Raw genomic sequence first — 5497 nt, 5'->3', positions numbered from 1 at the left:
TGTATGTATGTGTGCGTGACTGTGTGTGTGTACGTGCATGTGTGCATGCGTGTGTGTGTGCGAGTCTGCGTGTGTGTTTGTATGACAGAGAGGGGGAGAGAAAGGTGCAGGCTCTTGCCAAGTTTTGATGTTTGAGCTTAGGGTGAATGATGCTACTCTAAGGATGAAGGGGTAATGAAGCCATGTTTTCCTTTGTGTGTCCTTGGACTCCATCGCCATGTATTTTTAGAGGTCGGGCTCAGTGCAGCGCATTTGTTAAACTTGTCATATTTATTTCGGCTGTATACGGCAGGCCAATACGTGCAAACAGTGCAATGTATAAAAAGTCCAGAAAATTACGCCGGCCTGTGGCTACGTCAACACCTCCTGTTTTACTGCGAACATGTGGACAAGATTTCCACACGTTATATTGAACTAATATGGCGTGTCACTCAACCATCTCTTGTCTGACTGTAATTCTGATAATGGCTTGTACATTTCTGAACAGTGAATAATACGCTGCCTTATCAGGTGGCCCCTCAGTCGAATGAGCAAAGTCAGAGTGGGTTTCCTTGAACAGAAACATGATGACTGAACTCCCGGCAGCGTGCCACCACAATACGGCCATTGTACAGACAGGGCCCAGTCAAAGCTACATGCAATAAAAATACCTGACATTATTTTTAGCATTACACTGACACAGTAATACCATTGTGTGGACGACCACTGCAAGGCGGAATGAAGAAAGCACGAGAGAGAGAGATTGAGAGAGAGAGAGAGAGAGAGAGAGAGAGAGAGAGGGAAGAGGTGGGGAACCCAAAGGAGGAGAAGACTAGCCTGCCAATGCTAGTCGGTGTGCCAGTCGGGTGACAGGATAGGATTGTATAAATTCCATCGCCCATCTGTCGTTCTCCTCTGTGCCGGTCCCCACACCCGTTCCCCTGCAGAGTTCTAACAGACAAATGGTGAAAACCGACCGGACATTTTTGACACATCAGCTCGGAACTGTCATCCTCCTGCCCCTATAACAAAAAATGACACAAGATTTTCCCTCCTTTTTCTCTTCCACGCTAGGTATTGTGGTCTGTGCTGTGTGTTTTGGAGGGAACCAAAGGCCCCCAAAGTCCTGGGAGAGACCACACGACTACGAAACGCCACCCTTTTTCCCTCTCGGAGTGTGTCTGGGCATCCAGCTAGAATTGAGGGAGAGAGGGGGGATCAAAGCTAACGCTAACTACTGGAATGCAACCCTAGTATGGAATTCCCTCTGAAGGTATATATATATATCTGTACACTGTAAATACACGGCAATTTATTTGTCTAAGTCAGCTTATGTTAGACCACTGATGAGACTGTATGTATGTAGTTGGCCTGTACTATACCTTGCATCTATTACCAAGCATATGACCAAAAAGACCAAGCGACCGTTTTGACGATGACCACTTTGATGTGCTTAAAAGCCTCAAATCAGTATTATATTTTAGTGTCGGAGTGGGACGGGGCGAAAACGCGAGCGCTCACAGCATGTGAAATCCATACGTAGACGTGTTATGATTTCCAGGTATTTACACAGGTCTCCTTCAGTTTCCTTTTTGTTTCAGAAATGAGCACTATAGTTTTTTTTCCCTTCTTCTCCTGCTTCTTCTGGGGCGTTTTGGGCCCTGTTCTATGCCACGGTTCTAACACGAGTAGGCACGGCCCAGCGCAGTGCCAACCCTCTGTCATCTGTTATAGTGTAGAAGGGCGAGCCTTGCTCTGGTCTTGGTTCCCCCTCCCGTGTAAAAGCCTCATTTTCAGACAGGAAAAGAAACCAAGAGGAGAGAGCTCAGGAGTTATGATTTCATACGCCTAGCCGTCGTGTAGCACCCCGCCCCCCCTCCTCCACCCCGCCCCACCCAAGACCTCTCTCCACAGCGCTCCAGGTGCCAGTATAATGCCTTTATTCTAACACTTTTTCATTTGAACTTGGCCTTCCTCTGTCCCCCCCCCCCCCCCCATCCACTTTTTTTTTTTGTGGGCAGGGGTTTATGTGACTCTCTCATAAAGCCATTACAGTGGCCCACGACTGACTGTTTTTAATCAAAAGAGTGCTTTCCTAACACACGGGGCAGCTACAGCCTCCTCTTTTCGGCTCTCCTCTCCTCCGTCTACTTGTCTCTCTGGTTGCTTCCAACACTCCTCTCTACAGTCCATAGTGATGAGATGTGTGAGTCCCTTTCTTACCTGAACACAGCAGGCAGCCATGTTTACCTCATCACTGCACAGCCTGATTCACACAGCCTCCCACACAATCTCTCTGGATCATTGACATGTAAAGGAATACCTTCAGACTGGTAGCTCTGACTAATGCCCATCCTTTCTGGTGGGTACAGTCCGATACACTTACACTTGGTCATGTAGACACGACACGTGGTTCCTCTCTCTTTTCATGTGTCGCTTTCGCCGCAGTCGGGTCAGCGTCGCTATGAGGGATTTTTTGCGGTGACGTGAACACAACCCAGAAGTCGCATGGTGGAATCTGTCCCTTTGAAGTGTTCTTTTTCCATAAAGCAATGGCCCAACAGCTCTCCTGTTCGTTCACAAATGATTTCCCTTTAAAAACGCGAGGGTCACTCTTTCCCTATCATCTATAGTTATGGTGATTAGGATAAAAGGGAACCTTAAGAGACGTTTGCACGCTAATCATTTACAGTATGTTCCAGCATTAGTCACCCTCCTTTCAGTGGTAGCACCCTGCCAATCCATCTGTAGGCTATAAAATATATTTAGGTCCCATTATTTAAAGAAAAGACCTGCACTGCTTTGGTGCACATAAAAGGCTCTTTTGGTGCACATAACATTGGCTAATACCTATGTATGTTAATAACATGACGGGAAATTCAGATGACCTCAACAGGTGGAAGGTACTTAAACGAAAAAAGAAACGAACAAAGAAGGAGGTTTACCCTCCTCTCCTCTCTTCTTTCACCTTTTACCCATTCTCGACTTCTCTTTTTCACCTTTTACCCATTCTTTGCCTCTCTCTATCACTCGTTCAGCCACCTCTGTGTGGGAAGAGTGGCGGAGGCCAACAACGCAGCGCCAGCAGCTTCTCTCTCTCTCTCTCTCTCTTTGTCTGTCTCTCTCTCACTCTCTCTCTCTTTCCACACCACTGCTGCTTTAGCACCTCCATGCCCAACGCCCAGCGGTGGACAACTGAGCTGTGCCACCCTTGCCCAGTGTCGGTGCTGCCCGGCCCGCGGCTCCAGTATTTCGGGGCGGAGGCTCCGTCGGAGTGGCACGGTGGCTTCCGCAGGGGCCTGTCTGGGGCCCGGGGGCTGGACGAGAGCGTGGGCCCGGTCCAACCGAGGCGGGCCGTGCCCCGTAAACTTTTATGCGATGTATCGTTAGTGCCGCCGCTGCCATCGCTGCCGCTGGCTGCTGTCGTCATGGACACCGCCGGGGCCTCTTGCCGACCGCCTGGCCATGCCAAGCCCAACAGCCGGTCTTTCCCCTCCATAGCAATAGCTAAAACACAGCCCGTCTGTGTTTTTTCCCTCCCTCTCTCTCTCTCTCTCTCTTTTCTCTCTCTCTCTCTCTCTCTCTCCCCCCCTCTTTTTTTGGGCTGCCATTCAAACATTGACCACAACCATTATGCTTCCAGCCACTACGCTGGCAGAGGTGTGATCTTAGACTCCTGGACAGAAACACACACACACACACACACACATACGCACACACTGAATATGTCTGTCACTCTAAAGGCTAAATGAATTACATTTACACATACTGTTGTTGTTTGAGTTTAACACCTGTCTCTCTGTTTGTCTACATTTCATGTCGTTCAAATGATAAAAAGAAAATAAATAAACACAAATTCACTCGTCGTCTCCCCAGGGGTGTTACATTCAAGGTTAAAACCTCAGACATATTTTGACAAGACATGAATATTGCACTCCCCCTCTTCACAGATTATCAACTTAGGAGCCCTGCAATAGGCGAACGCCGAAGACTACAGCACTGAGTGACATCTCCTCTCGAGACTCGAAGGATTCCATTCATTTCACCATGTAAGGAGATGAAGTGATTTATTTGTATAGAATTAGTGGTGAGGAGAACACACAATAGATTTTTCTGTAATGGGCTGAATTGGCTTATATCTTTATTTCCCTTAGGCTGCACCAAAGCTGCATAAACACACTCTCTTGCTAACAACATGGGTGATGTAGAAGCTACAGTAAGCAGTAGATACTATCCTAAGAAAATAGCTACTGTGGGCATTCACCACTGACTGACAGTTGGTCTCAATCACTCCAGAGAAGGGTTTATATTTACCAAACAAAGCTGAATAGAGCTGTGGCCAATGCTGAATGCTGCTGCCCAATCAGATTACAGGACAACAGCGGCCAAGACTCTGCCAGCCAATCAGAAGGCAACATTCTGCTAGCTATTTTCCTATTCCACTTCTAATTTAATTACACTTTCTGGGAAAATACTTGGGAAGTAAATGTCTCTTGGGTGCTCTTTTAAAATCCCAAAACCGTTTTTGTCCGTCCCTTCAGTAGTATGTGCATGTGCAGCAAGACTTTGTTTTCCCTCGTTTTCTTTTTCGGTAATGCACTGGACGCAATAATGTGTATAATGTGTAAATAGTGTGCTTTGGCTGTCCCTTAGAATTATTCTTTTTTTTTCTTTCTTTCTTTCACGTTATCTCTATGTTGTTTTCAACAAACTCACATTCCCTCTAAATCATCGAACTCTCGAAACCGGCTGACAGTACACTGCCCAAGAGCAACACATTTCAAGTGGTAATGTCATTTGTGTCCACACATGTTGGCGGCACCGATCACCGGTGCAACTTTTTCCACAATCGTTTAGTCTTTATCTTCACGGAGTTGCTTCATAGTAACACCGGTGAAAACAGGCCTGTTAGAATGGTGTCGGTGTCGGGGGCAGTCATGTGACAGCTGGACCACCCCAATACTGCAGGTATCGTGTATCCACTCACTGATGGTGCGTTCATGAGCGACTGGGAAGTAGGAGAATTCTAGAGTCTAGGGGTTGTACGTCACACTTGAACTGATGAATGGGATGGGGTGGGATTGGGAAATGACTGCAGGTCAGACTCGAACCTGGGTCCCCATGGGCACTCGGACCCGTTCATGGCACGAGCGTTGTAGCCAGTTGCACCACAGCGGCCCCCACAATATCTGAAATGTTGCTGTTTTTTGTAATGTGGAAATTTCTTCCAGATCTTATGTTGAGCAAATCATCTTTACAACCTCGGGTAATGCCCCCCCCCCCACCCACCATATTGGATTTTCCACCATTAGAAGTGTTTTTCACGCTCTGTATTTCTTTTTCACACTTCTTCTAAAAGTGCTTTTTATGACTTCCACAAAACCTACATTGGTTATTTCGTGCTGATAGGTTTAATCCAGAACAAATCTTGAGAGAAAGGGAGAGAGTTGGGGGCAGACGATATGTGAGAAAATGAAATGTAGAGGGGGAAAAAGTGAAGTATAAGACTGCTTCAAAA

The 5497-nt window shown here is 46.9% G+C and overlaps 1 pseudogene; it reads right to left on the bottom strand.

The window, feature by feature from the left end:
- The window catches only part of LOC134060538 (zinc finger protein 664-like), a 24557-nt pseudogene extending 21079 nt beyond the window's left edge, over window positions 1-3478 (bottom strand).
- Between the last annotated feature and the right edge of the window lie 2019 nt (window positions 3479-5497).

This window comes from Sardina pilchardus, chromosome 16 (genome assembly GCF_963854185.1).
Source record: "Sardina pilchardus chromosome 16, fSarPil1.1, whole genome shotgun sequence".
NCBI lineage: Eukaryota > Metazoa > Chordata > Actinopteri > Clupeiformes > Clupeidae > Sardina > Sardina pilchardus.
The sequence above is the reverse complement of the archived record's forward strand: the minus strand, read 5'-3'. Positions and strand labels throughout refer to the sequence as shown.